Source organism: Lactuca sativa, chromosome 8, assembly GCF_002870075.4.
Source record: "Lactuca sativa cultivar Salinas chromosome 8, Lsat_Salinas_v11, whole genome shotgun sequence".
Taxonomy (NCBI): domain Eukaryota; kingdom Viridiplantae; phylum Streptophyta; class Magnoliopsida; order Asterales; family Asteraceae; genus Lactuca; species Lactuca sativa.
The window spans coordinates 96,472,128-96,488,036 of NC_056630.2; the positions used below are offsets into that span (position 1 = coordinate 96,472,128).

At 42.5% G+C, this 15,909-nt stretch overlaps 1 non-coding gene across 1 annotated transcript; it reads right to left on the reverse strand.

Moving 5' to 3' along the window:
• Positions 1 to 15,053: 15,053 nt before the first annotated feature.
• On the reverse strand, positions 15,054 to 15,160 carry LOC111906672 (small nucleolar RNA R71). Its single transcript, XR_002855305.2, has one exon. It is a non-coding gene; the product is annotated as a small nucleolar RNA R71 (small nucleolar RNA).
• Positions 15,161 to 15,909: the final 749 nt, after the last annotated feature.

A 15,909-nucleotide genomic window follows, 5' to 3' on the forward strand; every position in this document is an offset into this window, starting at 1 on the left:
GCCATAACCAACCAGGTTACGATTCACCCAAAGCCACTTATCTAGCCAGTTTTTCTTTGGCGCTTTCTGGTTAATGATGAATGCATGGATGTCTCGCCTCTGAGAAAAGGTACGGACGCTAGACTGGGTGGAAGAGTTGAAATAGGCTTTAAAGGCCCATAACTGAGGAAGCACTCCAAGGACTCGACAGACCAGTTCAAAACCTAGAATCTTGTTGACGGCGTAGGGAGTCAGGTCGTCCATGGAGAAGCCGTATTGACGCATGGTTTCCTCAGAAAAAATCAGTCGTCGGCAGCCTCATACCTTCCTAAATGATCGGAATGGGGAATCCGACCTTGCCCTCTAGTGGTCGAGAAATGATCGCCCATTTCCTGGGAAATTGCACCCCATGTTCAGGCATGAAACCGAACTGGGTCTAAAGAGACTCGAACTCATCTGGGGTTGGCTCAATTTTGGATAGGTATGTCGTTATTTTCTTTTAGAGAAAGAACAGGAAAGAAGAGAGGGTAAGCGAAGAGAAGACAGAAGCAGTTGAAGATGGGAAGTGTAAAAAAGGAAAAATATCCTTAATAAGGGAGGCTTTAAATGCGAAGCGTGAATATCTGACCGTTACCATGATCAAACCGCCTACACTGACAGCTCCATCACATCAGGACACGTCAGGTCCATCTTCACCAAACATGTGTCTGATCAAGGATAGAACAACATAGGTATGCTAGGCCAACACTGACATCTACTAACCTAGGGGGCTTGTTAACGAATTCCACTAAGAATGCATTAAAGATAACAAAAATTCTATATTTAGGACGACCTAGCTAAGGGTCTTTATTTATCTTAGCATCAAACTCGGGACCTCTCCCTCGTGCTAGGACCCTGATGCTTGGCACCCTCGCGCCCAAGTCCAATTCTTGACAAAAATCTTTAGCCAACAATAAGCCTAACCACAATTGGTTGTTTCCCAGAATGACATGTATAGCGCTCAAGGAGCTATCCTCTGTTTATTCTGTGCCAATAAAAGATGACCACTAGTGGCGCACGATCCACCAATGGGACTCCTTTACGTCCTATTGGCCAAGATGGGACAAAGGGAACTGTTAGGATCTTGTGTACAGAGCAACATGTATAAAAGGAACCTTTCGTCTCCAGAAGAAGGGACCGCCTCCTAAGTCTCCAAAACCTAATCACCTTATTCTCACACACATACTAACTAGCCCATCGGAGCTTTGTCTTGGGACCAGCTCCCAAACATCGACTGATGTTATCTCTTTATTATTGTGATTACAAGACTCTACCAAGCCAAAATTATCATGTGACAGTGTTAAGAACCAAGTGCATATCACAAATATATATATATATATATATATATATATATATATATATATATATATATACACACACACACACACACACACATACATGCACTCGTAAATAAAGTTTCACAAATGATCATTATGGTTTTCATTTTCTCTCCAAAATAATCCTTTTTGCACTAATCATCCATTTGAACAAAACCTTAGACTCCAATGGTCCTTATGATATATATATATATATATATATATATATATATATATATATATATATATATATATGTATATATATATATATATACAGACATATCGAATTTGATATCAATGGAAAGAGGATAAAATGTTATGAATTTCAATTTTTTTTAGTTTTTTTAGATAAAAATATAATCTCTAAAAGTTGAGAAACTATTGGTTCCTTGGTTCTATGGTTTCAAATGGTTCCTTTTGAAGGTTAAAGGAAGAAGGAGCCCTTGTTGTTGATTATGAGTGTGGTTTCAGATCAGATCCACCATCTTCATCTCATTTATGAATCATTGGAGATTAAAAGTATCTACCTTGCTCGCTAATTCTATAGATTTAGTTCTAGGTCATTTTATGATCTTTTGTTCTCGGAACCCGTATGAGCATTGTTAGCATCTTGACCCTGGGGTTGGTTAGAAGGTTGGATTGCATTGCTTAGAGAGTGAGTCTATGCCTTAGTGTTGTTATTAAGAACTTAAGAATTGAGATCTTTCCTTAATGGGATGCCCTAATGGATAAAGTTAGAAACATTATCCATCAAGAACTTGAGGGAAACATGACCTAAGCTTTATAGCTTTTGGGATTGAGGAGTGACAACTTAATCCATTAAGTTGTTGGTGCCTAGTGTCCACAGTGTGGCTACATGCTGCCACAACGTGGCAATTGGTGTTTCCGTGACAATTTTGATTGGACGTTGTGATAGCTTGGCCAATGGATGGCCATGACATGGGAATTATCTGATTGTCTAACTTTTTTGTCTTGGAGCGCCCATGATATGGAGACCTATCAAAGTTGACTTTGACCATTGACTTTTTGACTATGGTTGACTTTAAATCGATTGGGGGTTATAGAGTGTAGACTAAGTGTGTACTTATTGTTGAATAGGTGTTTCAAAGTACTAGTGTTCATTGTGTGAGAGTTGTAATGTTTTAGTTGTTGTCTACATGGTGAGTCATGTTACCATACTATAGGACACTTGGTGTCATTTGTGCATATGTTTTTGTGACTATTGCTGGTATGATTGTATGTTGTATGCATGGAGTCGATCTGCGCTTGAAGTCAATAAGTACTTGAGGTTGCTACCGACTCGGGGTTATTACATACTCGATACAGTTATGTGTTGGTATATATGATGTATGTGGTATTTTGGGAAAGTCATTAAGCTTCATGCTTACAATTGTTTATATGTTGTGTTTTAGGTACTCCAGATGATCGTAGGAAGGTGAATGCTTGATTGTACACAACCACCTATAGTTTTTGATACTCTATCATTTTTTAGATGATTGTATTTTGATGCTAATGTTCTTTGAAATGGTTTTCAGAAATCAATGATTTATTTTAACACCCATAAATTTTTTCGCCAAATTTAAACTTTTCAAGCATAAATAAAACTAGATAGTAACAGTTTACAAAACATTTTTATCAATATCCATCAGAGTGTCCCAAAATAAGATCATAAGGATGAGGAGTGGTACGGTCACACCTTTGCCTTGCCATTATCTCCTCCTAAAGTACCTAAAACAATAAAATGCAAACTATAAGACCGAGGGCTTAGTGAATTACCCCCAAAATACCAATACCACACTAAAATACCAAATCTGTAACCACAAATCAACAACATGCATACTGGGCCATTGGCCTGACTGGACTGCCCTCCAGGGCATACAACCTACTGAATCTGCACCGAGCCTTCGGCATGACTGGATTGTCATGTGGGCCTACAGTCTCCTCGGACCACTCATAGGGTATGTTGGCCTTCGGCACAAAGCAGGACTGCCTCAGCCCAAATCAACAAGCAAATAACCATGTGCGCACACAAATATTTAATGGCATATACAAAACATCGAATATATCTATCTCACTGGTTACCACACATAGCAATCTCTCGTAACTAGAGCACTGACCTAGCAAGTCACTAACATAGCAATGCTTAAGGATCATAAGAACATAACATATAGTATATCCTGATTCTGATCTAACGGATCATATCCACATGTAGCATACCATAACGATAACAACTAAAGGGCCGGCCTTGGTGCCTTAGACCCTATCGATATAGTGAGGATAACTCACCTCACAGATGTCGACTCGAAAGGTAAACTCCAACTCTCGGATCACTTGACACAGGCTCCACCACCTATTATCATAGTACAACATACTCATAAGTCCTTAACCTTATAAGGTACTCAATATCCCACTAGTCAACCCCTGGTCAAAGTCAAAGTCCTCAGTCAAGGTCTACAGTACATGTTGACCTCAACTCGCCGAGTACCCTCGACTACTCGCTGAGTTCCTTGAAGCAAATTCCAATTCGCCGAGTCATCAGGGTGACTCGTCGAGTTCCTTCGATTCTCGATCAAACTTTAAGGCCACTCGTTGAGTTTCCTGCTTGCAACTCGACAGATACACACGCATACATATCCTGGAGAAAACTCATCAAACTCACTGAGTTGTTCTTCAACTCGTCGAGTCTATGGCAATCTTCATCGGACTCACCGAGTTGTTCATCCAACTCGTCGAGTTCACGGCCATCTTCATGTGACTCACCGAGTCAACCTTGCGACTCGCCGATTCCATTCAATCCTTTTTCCATACAGACTTGTTTTGAGCCATGCAGCGGCTCCAAATCATAGATCCAAGCTTCTAGGGCATGCTTATCACGTAAAGTTGCAAAATTTACGTGCATGCATGGCTATAAAGGCTCTAAATGCCTATTTTAAGTTCTTAATGGAGCTTCATGCTCAAGAGGGACCTCAATCATGACCAAAACTATAACTTTATGCTTCTAAATCCAAGGAGGGTCCAGATCTAAAGTTACAACCTCAGATCCAGCCCATAGCTCATCTTACCAACTTAATATTCCACAAAAACCCTAAAACTCAACCAATAGAAGAGATCTATAAGGAAAATGGCGATTTGGGTACCTCTAGAAGATGATAACTAAGATAAGTGTTTATTCCCACACTCCACTTGCTCCAATCTCCTTCTCCTCTAAGCCTTCTCCCTCCAAAGATCCTTTTTCAAGTTTCAAACACACAATGGGCAGACACACACGTATAAGGGTTCTCAAGGACTCTCTAGAACAGTAAATAGGCCCAAGGGAGGCTAAGTTTCCTTTATATAGGGTGCAAAACCCCAGGATTTAGGGTTTCATCTGGCAGCTTCTACTCGTCGAGTCCCAATATGGACTCATCGAGTATGTCACTTAACTCGCGATCCCACCCCGCTGCTACTCGACGAGTAGGGCAACCAACTCGTCGAGTAGGGCCTAAACTAAGAAATCTTATTTAAAACAATACCTGAGAATCGGGGCGTTACAACTCTCCCCCATTTGAACTAGACTTCGCCCTCGAAGTCCACTGGAATAAACAATGTCGGGTAATGATCGCTTATCTCCGCCTCCGGCTCCCATGTCCACTCGGATCCCCTCCGATGTTCCCATTGTACCTTTACTAAAGGTATTTCCTTGTTCTGTAGAATCTTCTCCTTCCTTTTCAAAATAGCCACAGGCCTCTCCACATAGTTCAGGCGCTCATCGACCTGAATATCATCCAATGATACCACTGCCTCCTAGTCCATAATGCATTTTTGCAATTGCGAAACATGGAATGTGATATGGATCTGGCTAAGCTCCTCCAGAAGCTCTAGCCTATAAGCCACCCCGCCAACCCTGGCAACAAACCTGAACAACCCAATGTAACGGGGATCCAATTTTCCCTTCTTCCTGAAGCAGATCATACCCTTTCAGGTTGAGACCTTCAGGAGAACCATGCACCCACCTGAAATTCCAGTTCAGATCGGCGTCGGTCGGCATAACTTTTCTGCTAACTTTGAGCGGTCTGCAAACGCTGTCTAATCTGCTGTATCTTTTCGGTAGTCTGCAGAACTACCTATGTCCGCCCCATTTCCCTGTACCCAATCTCACCCTAGCAGACTGGGGTTCTACACTTCCGACCATACAACAACTCAAAAGGCAGGGCGCCAATACTGGAATGATAGCTGTTGTTGTAGGAGAACTCTGCAAGCGGTAGGTGGGAATCCCAATTCCCACCAAAATCAATAATGCATGCCCTCAACATATCCTCTAGGGTCTGGATGGTCTGCTCACTTTGCCCATCTATCTACGGATGGAAAGTTGTACTAAAATACAGTCGCGTACCCAGTTCCTCATGGAACTTCTACAAAAAACGGGAAGTAAACCGTACATCCCGATCGGAAACAATAGAAACTGGAACCCCATGGCGAGAGACAATCTCGATGACATACATGTCGGCCAATTTCTCTGCCGACGAACTCTCCCGTATGGCCAAGAAATGGGCACTCTTGGTCAACTGATCCGCGATGACCCAAATAGCATCAAACCCCTTCACCGTCCTCGGAAACTTTGTAACGTAATCCATCGTGATCTACTCTCGTTTCCACATGGGAATCTCTAGAGGCTGCAGCTTTCCATACGGCCTCTAATGCTCGGCCTTGACCATCCTAAAGGTCAAGCACCTCTCAACATACCCAACGATTTCTCGCTTCATTCCGGGCCACCAATAACTCAAGCTCAAATCACGATACATATTGGTAGCCCCCGGATGAATAGAAAAATGAGACTTATGAGCCTCCTCCATCACTGTCTGCCGATCTCCTCCAGACATCGGAACCCATACCCTACCGTATCGGGTCAAGAACCCACGGCTATCCTGAATAAACTGGGCACTCTCGCCCTTAATTCTCTCTAACTTCCAGTTCTCCGGTCTCATACCCCTAACCTGAGCATCCCTAATCAAGCTCACAAGCAGGGAATCCATCGCTATCCTCATACACCTTGCTGGGGTAGAAGACCCAGCTGACTTGCAACTCAAAGTATCCGCAACCACATTCGCTTTACCAGGATGGTAAAGGATCTCACAATCATAGTCCTTGACCACATCCAACCACCTGCGCTGCCTCATATTCAGATTCGGCTGATCCATGATGTGCCTGAAACTCTTGTGATCTGTATATATAGTACATCGGACCCCATATAGATAATGCCTCCAAATCTTGAGAGCGAAAAACACTGTTCCCAACTCAAGATCGTGTGTAGGGTATCTCATCTAATGCGGCTTCAGCTGCCGCGCTGCATAGGCTACCACCCCTCCTCTCTGCATAAGGACTGCCCCCAAGCCCATGATGGACGCATCACAAAACACTACAAAGTCCTCGACTCCCTCGGGGAGTGTCAACACTAGCGCCTCACATAAACACTGCCGAAGGGTCTCAAAAGCCCTCTGCTGCTCAGGGCCCCATCGAAAATCCACCCCTTCCCCGTAAGACGAGTGAGGGGTACTGCGCTCTTGGAGAAATCTTGAATAAATCTCTGGTAGTACCCTGCTAAGCCCAAGAAACTCCTGATATCTGATGGAGATCTCGGAGTCTCCCACTGCATAACCGCCTCCACCTTGGCCGGATCGACCAAAATCCCCTCCTGATTAACGAGATGTCCGAGGAACTGAACCTCTCGCAACTAAAATTCGCACTTCGAGAACTTGGCATACAGCCGTTCTCACCGTAGGACCTCCAGCAGCTCCCTGAGATGCTCCTCGTGCTGCTATCGGGTCTCGGAATACACCAAAATATCATCTATGAATACAATGACCGAGCGATCGAGCATCCGTCTGTAGACTCGGTTCATCAAATCCATGAACACTGATGGCGCATTAGTGAGCCCAAATGGCATCACCACGAACTCGTAATGACCATAACGAGTCCGAAAAGCGGTCTTCTCTACGTCTTCCTCCCTCACCCAGACATGGTGATATCCTGACCTCAAATCAATCTTGGAAACCCAAGATGCACCCTGCAGTTGATCGAAAAGATCATCTATCCTTGGGAGTGGATAACGGTTCTTCACTATTAACTTGTTCAGCTCTCTATAGTCAATGCACATCATGTGCAAACCGTCCATCTTCCTGACGAAAATGATTGGTGCTCCTCAATGTGAACTACTCGGGCGAATAAACTGCTTACCCAGCAGTTCCTGCAACTGAGATGACAACTCCTGCATCTCTGGCGGTGCCAGTCGGTACGGCGCCTTAGCGATAGGGGCTGCACACGGCACTGGATCAATCCTGAACTCAACCTGCCTCTCCGGAGGCACTCCAGGTAACTCCTCCGGAAACACGTAAGCAAACTCTCTAACTACAGGGACCTCCAAAACTGAGGGCTGATCCCTATCCCGCGTATCCACCACGTACGCTAAATAACCGGCACACCCATGTTGTATATACTGTCGAGCCCTGGCCGCTGAACAAAACCCTGATCCCATCCTGGTGCCCTCACCATATACCACCAGTTCTCCCCCACTTGGGGTTCGAAATACCACTTGCTGCCCCTCATAATCGATCATGGCGCCAAATCGAATGAGCCGATCCATCCCTACGATCACGCACACTTCCCCATGGGAATAGGAATCAAATCTATCGAGAAGGGCACCCCGAAAAACTCCAACTTGCATCCCCGGTAGACCGAAGAAGCAGAAACCCCGTGCTCGTTGGCGATCGAGACTCGCAACGGGAAATTAAGCTCCTCTACCGGCACACTAAACACTCTACTGAAAACCCGAGATACGAACGACCGACTCGCCCCCGAGTCAAATAATACCAGAGCAGGAAAATAATTCACTAAAAACATACCAGCAACCACATCCGGTGCCACCTTGGCCTCCTCAGCCGTGAGCTGGAAGGCACAACCCTGAGCCTTCGGAGGCTCCACCTTGACTGGCCTCCCATCTCTAATCCTCACAGTAGCTAGCACGGGACCCTGCGCCGGCTTGTCGGTGAACTACGGACAGTTGGTCTTCACATGACCAACCTGATGACAATGGTAACAAATCCTCAAATGTGATGTAGGGGCGGACTGATGGTAGTCCCTGACATAGTGCCCCTCCTTGCCATATTTGTGGCACCCACCTCCTGGTCGACACACTCCCGGATGACCCCTGCCACACTTTCCACAAGTGCGGCTCTGCTGACTCCCAGCCCAAGTATCAGTGGTCTTAAACCGCTTAGGCGCCGGCTGAGACTATGTCGGTGCTTGACGCTGCTCCATCAGCTGCAGCTCTAACTCCAACTCACATCGCCTCGCGGCTTCCTAAAGATCCAAGAGGGTATCACATCGTTGTGTAGACACAAACTTTCCAATATCAATCTTCAGCATACTCAGATAACGAGTCATCTGAGACTGCTCTAAAGCAAACTCAGGGCAAAACATAGCCCTCTTCGTGAACATACGGGTAATCTCCATCACATACTCCCCATCCTGTCTCAATGTCAAAAACTCCTAAGCAAGCCATTCCTGCTCAACGCGTGGAACGTAGCGGGTGCGAAACATATCCCGAAACTACTCCCAAGTAACAGCAGCTCGTTGATCATCAGTATACGACCCTGTCGTCAACCACCACCAGTCCTTTGCCCCAAGCCTCAGTAGGTTCAGGGCACACCTGACCTTCTGGTCAGCAGGACATGAACACGTGAAGAAACATCCCTCCACGTCAGATAACCACCTCATAGCCCTGATCACATCCTGTGTACCATCAAGTGAAGAACATTCATATGTGCACATACAAACCCTAATGCTTGGATCTAGGTTTCTCTAATTGAACATGCAATGTATCCAAGACTTTGATTGATAGATATAGTGTAACATTCAAATCATAACATATGAAATCAGATCTAAAGGAATACCTTGAGTTGCTTGCTTGAATCTTATTGTCCTTGGAGCTTAGAGTCACAATTGTCACTCCTGTAATGGCTTACAAACACCAACTAGCAAGAGGATGATAAGAGAGAGAGAGAGAGAGAGATAAGAGGGTGAGAAAATTGGCTCTAGGGTTTCTTGAGATGCAAGAGTGCCGATTTCCTCCACCCAAAGGGTCTATATATACTACTGAGCTTCCTAGGGTTTCACCCTTAAAACCCTAATTGGATAATTTAGGCCCTAAGCAGTCCAATATCCTTATTGATAAGCCTTGGACGATTTCTAGGCTCTTCCAAACCCTAAAATCGTCCACCCTCTTATTCATAAGGAATCACAGCCCAAAATACAACTATCATACAATTGACAGTTTATGCCCCTTTATTTAATTAATCTCTTTAAGTCACCAAATTAATTCCTAATTAATTTATGACTTATATTAATCAAATAACAATATTATTATTCCTTATATTATTCTCATAATATATTAATAATATTTCTTCTCTCATTATAAATCATCCTGTCAAGTTGCTATGGTGAAGGCAACCCAAAAGGACCATGCACAACCGGGTCAAATACTTGCCAAATATAGTTACAGCCTTAGACACTATTCCAACAGTCTCCCACTTGGATAAGTCTAGTAACTATATATACAAGCACAATCTGATTCACAATCGTAGTTCTCAAAGACGCTGTCAAACTCTGATCTCATCTGTCTTGTCCTTTAGATAAGGGATCGTATAGTCCTCTGTTCAGACATCACGCAGACACAGTTATTGTCCAGCGTTTAGTTTCTAGATCTTAGATTTATTCGACATGGAACTTAATCGAACACATCAATTTAGTTCTGACCAGGCCCGACACATAAGTCAAATCAAATCATCGAGCGGCCGAGATATCGCTTTTACCCTCTTAGGATAAAAGTAACAGATAAACTTCGACTTATATGCATTTACTTATTCACCAATCAATTATACACAACAATGCGTTTTATAACATCAATTTACTGATGCGGTTTCGCATTATCAATGTACAACCAATTAACAAATAACAAACTATATATCTAGGTTTTAAGACCATATGATATTATCATCTTGCAATACTTACAATACATATATATATATATATATATATATATATATATATATATATATATATATATATATATATATATATATATATATATATATATATCTTAAAGTGATTCCAGCAAGTGCGGGTTTGTTCCAACGCTCAAAACTAGTTCATAAGCACTCATGAACGTTGTAGCAAACCTTTGCTATGTATAATACCATCTAGACAATCTACATACCAATTCATGACAATTTTCTTTCATATCTACTTCCAACATATGAACAATTGTGGACTATTCGAATAATTCAATTATCCTTAATAACTCAATTATTCAGGAAGTCAAAACATGCAAAGTGAAACAATAGTTAAACAATTAACATGAGACAGTAACTTTACTTATAAATATTACTCCTTTATTTAATCATCAAATGTCAATTACATTTATCTATTACAAGTTTCAAAAACTATCTAATCTAAACTAATATCATCCTTCAACCCAATACTCCTAGCATGCTGTAAATGCTTAACCCTAGTCAATCCCTTCGTAAGCGGATCTGCTGGGTTATCTTCTGATGATATCCTCTTAACCACGAGGTGTCCTTCTTCTACTCAATGTCTAATAAAGTGATATTTTCTGTCGATATGACGAGATCTACCATGATCCCTCGGTTCCTTGGTCAAGGCAACCGCTCCTTCATTATCATAAAAATTTTCCATAGGCTCCTTTATGGCAGGTACAACTCCAATATCACCGATGAAGTTCTTCAACTATTTTGCCTCCTTCGACGCTTCGCTCGCTGCAATGTACTCCGATCCGCACGTTGAATCAGCTACGGTTTCCTGCTTGGAACTTTTCCAAGTTACTGCTCCTCCATTAAGGGTAAAGACCCAGCCCGACTGCGAACGGTAGTTGTCCCTGTCGGTCTGGAAGCTGGCGTCACTATACCCTTACACCTTTAAGTCATCACTCCATCCAAGGACTAAAAACCATTCCTTTGTCCTCCGAAGGTACTTAAGGATATTCTTGACCGCAATCCAATGGGCTCTGCCAGGGTTCCCTTGATATCTACTGACCATGCTCAAAGCAAAGGCTACATCAGGGCGAGTACAAGTCATAGCATACATGATTGAGCCAAATGCGGAAGCTTATGGTACTCGACTCATTTCTGCTATCTCGGCTTCGGTACTCAGACTATGAGTCTTACTCAACTTGGCCTTACTTTGTATCGGTAATTCTCCTTTCTTCGAATTTTCCATACTAAAACGTTTTAGTACTTTATCTAAGTAAGTGTTCTGACTAAGTCCTATTAGTCGCTTACTTCGTTCTCTCACTATCCTTATTCCTAAAATATAGGAAGCCTCTCCGAGGTCCTTCATAGCGAAGCACTTCCTGAGCCAGGACTTAACCTCCTGCAGTGTCGAGACGTTGTTTCCTATGAGTAGTAAGTCATCTACATACAAAACAAGGAAGCTAACTATACTCCCACTGGCTTTGGCATATACACATGATTCGTCTTCGCTTCGTACAAATCCAAACTCTTTGACTTTCTCATCGAAGCAGAGATTCCATCTGCGAGACGCTTGCTTAAGCCCATAAATGGACTTCTCAAGCTTGCACACTCTATTGGGATGCTTCGTATCAACAAAACCCTCAGGCTAAGCCATGTAAACATCCTTAGCCAACTTCCCATTAAGGAAAGCGGTCTTGACATCCATCTTCCATATCTCATAATCATGAAATGCAGCAATGGCTAACATCACCCTAATAGATTTTATTTTCGCAACTGGTGAGAATGTCTCATCATAGTCAACTCTGGGAGTTTGAGTAAAGCCCTTCGCAACCAATTGCGCCTTATATGTGTGTACATTCCCATCCAAGTCGGTCTTCTTCTTGAAGATCCATTTGCACCCAACGATCTTACGTCCGGGCACATTATCAACCAAATTCCAAACTTAGTTGTCATACATGGATTCAATCTCGCTGTCCATTGCCTCTTTCCATTTTGCAGACTTCGGGCCTGCCATGGCTTCCTTATAGCTGTTAGGTTCATCTAAATTTCTTAGTGTACCATCACTAATATACGTGTCCCCTTCGGTAGTAATATGAAAACCATAAAACTGGGGTTGAACTCTAACTTTTTCAGAATGTCTAAGAGGTAAGGACTCGTCAATTGGTTCAACCGGAGTTTCCTCCTTGGATTGAGCGTCAGCAGAGGAGGTTCCTTCATCACTCGATTCTTGAATCTCTTCAAGCTCGATCTGCCTCCCACTGTCTCCTTGGCTTATGAGTTCTCGCTGTCGGAAAATCCCTCTTCTCACAACGAAGACAACATTGTCATTCGGTCTATAGAAGAGATATCCAAAGGATTTCTGCGGGTAGCCGATGAAAATACATCGCTCACTACAAGGTTCGAGCTTGTCGTGAGTATCTCGTCTTACGAAAGCCTTGCAACCCCAAACCTTGATATGTGCCTGATATTGCCATATTTACACTTATTTTTAGGCAGTATTTAAGTACATTTTTATTAATAAATTGATAATATGTTTAGAATAAAGATACTTATGAGTTTAAATTGTTATTTTCAGTCAATACAAAGGATTTTCAAAGAAAGGGACCAAAGGTGACAAAATGGGGAACATGGGAGGCTTGGAAGACAAGAAAATAATAAATTCACGATAAGAGCTAATTTCACGACGTGGCGATGAAGCCCACGACGTGGCATGGGTGTTCAGAAGATAAGCATCGCGACGCGGAGGATTTCCTTGGAGGATGCGGATTGCTTGAAGCCCACGACGTGGAGCAACCTGGCCACGACGTGGCGCGAGTTTTTAAGCATTATATAAGTTCTGATGATTATTACGAAAAGAGAGACTTTTGGCAGAAGAGAAAGAGTTCCAGAAGACGAATAAGAACGAAAGAAAGGCTCTGGAAGAGGGTTTTCAACACCAAAAGAAGTAAAGATTTATTTTTAGAACATGTCTTTCATTAGTTTTAGCTGTGTTAGTTTAATTACTATAATGAGCAGCTGAATCTAGCTACTCTTGTTTAGCTAGATGAAGCTTTGAACTTATGAATAGTTATATGATTATGGATTAAGCTTAGTTGGTGAAAATTTGCTTGTGTTTGATTTGTATGACCTAGCATGTTAATATTTGTTTATCTAATTGTTTAATTACATGTACTGTGTAGCTTAGTGACCATTAAACTGCATGAACCTGTTTACCTAATAATTTAGTGAACATTGAATTGTTAGAGCTAGGATTGACCAATCTTAGTTAATAATTAGAATAAATAAAGTTTAGCTGTGCTAGAGAACGAGAACTGTGATCATAATTGCGTTTACACAACAAATCTTATATAGCATATTTTCAACTATAATTGGTTCTGTGTTTAATTATGTGTGAACATACATGGTTTGACATGAATTAGTTAAATATTGGTAAGATAGGACTAAATTACTAATATAATTAAAAACCAACTTAGTAATCCGTAATTGTTAGCTAGCCATAAGGGAAAAGTGGATTCAATCTAAACAAGAGTGTGTGTTTTTACTTATTGAATTGGATTTAAGTTCATCTGATCTTGTAAAATCAGATAAAACCCTTTATTAAATTTGTTAATAAATTAGGTTAATTTAATAGTAAGTAAATTAATTAGAACACCGTTCCCTGTGATCGACACCCGACTTACCTAAGCTATACTGTAATCTGACTAGGTACACTACCTATAAGTGCATAGATAGTCTAAGTTTGTTAGGTTATAAATATTAAAATTAGTGGGTACTTTTGTGCACATCAAGTTTTTGGCGCCGTTGCCGGGGAACGGCATAGTTTTTAGCTTAATTATTTGCATTAAATTAATCGATCCTTCTTGTGGAATCACAGCCACAAAAAGTTAATTTTTCAGCAAAAATAAAAATGTTTACAGAGTCCACGACGTGGCCACATACTTGCCACGACGTGGACAGGCAAAAATTTTAAAATTTTTTATTTGGTAGTTAGTTTTTCTTATTTTAGTTCAGTTTTACGTTTTAGTTTAGCAAGTTGCAGGAGTTCATGACCAGAAGCTCAAACACACACTTGGTGCCACCACTGGAAGACCCCGAATCTGCACTTCACAAGAAAAAGACGCCCTTGCAAGAATTGAAGTCAGCCTTTTCTAGGAAGTCGGGAAAGAAGACAGGAGAGTCCAGCTCATCAGCGAAGCACAAGAGCAATTTTGAGCATTTGGAACACACACCCGTGCAAACTGAGTCCGAAAGCGATACCGAGCCAGAATTTGAAGAACACACAAGTGAACCCAAGAACGAGCCAAGGAACGAGATGGCAGCGATTGAAGAAATGTCCATGGGAGCATACAAAAAATGGATCTGAGATGACATGGGTCCTGGGTTAGTCCAACCCGCAATTCCTGCCACTGCTACATTCGAACTAAAGGGACACATATTGACAGCACTGAAGGACATCCCATTTTTCGGGAAGGATCATGAGGATGCTTTTAAGCATCAAGACGAAGTCAACGACATTGCTGATTACTTCAATGTCCCAAATGTCACCAGAAATACAGTCTTGCTTAGGATGCTTCCCATCACGTTCAAAGGAGCTGCTAAGGAGTGGTTAAAAGCACTCCCACCAGGTACAATCATCACTTGGGCTCAAATGCATGAGCAATTCCTGGACCAGTTCTGCCCACCATCCAAGATAGCCAAACTCAAGAAGGCGATAGCCAACTTTGAGCAACAACCGGGGGAGTCACTATACGAAGCATGGGAGCGGTACAAGGGCTTACTCAGAAATTGCCCTCAACATGACCTAAATGTGCAGCAAGAGATGTCAATCTTTTATGATGGAGTCAATGTAATGACAAGGCAACTCCTTGATTCGCAAGGACCGTTGACAAAGAAAAATCCAAGGGAGGTCAAGGAGCTCATCGAAGAATTCGCGAAACACTCCCGTGAATACCATAACCCGAGGCAAGACGGAAGTAAAGGCGGTGGAGGGACCCAAACTGAAGAAATTGCAGCTGTCATAGCCATGCTAAATAACATGGATCGCCGGATAACACAAATGGACCAGTCGATACATGCCATAAGAGTGGGGTGCGAGCGATGCAGTGGTCCACACTTGACCAAGGACTGCAATATGGATGAGTCTGGGAACAGAAAAGCCCAAGTGTGCTACTCTAGTGGGGATAAGTTTGATGACGACTGGAGGAAACCAAAGAAGGAGTGGCTGCCCTATGAAGAGTATAAAAAGCAAAAAGAAGAGAAGTATAGGCAGACAGGTCGAGGATTTTACCAAAAGGAGCAGCCACCAATCGAGAAGAAACCCGACCTAGAGACCATTTTGATGAAGTTTATGGAGGCTTCGGAAAAGAGACATGATGCCACGGATTCCGCTATCATGGAACAACAAACATTGATGAAGAACCAGCAAGCCTCCATCCACAACCTTGAAGTACAACTTAGTCAACTAGCCACTTTAGCCCATGAAAAATTGTCCCCGAAGAATCCCGAAGTAAAAGCCCAATCTCACGTAATGGCCATCGATACTGAAGAAGATA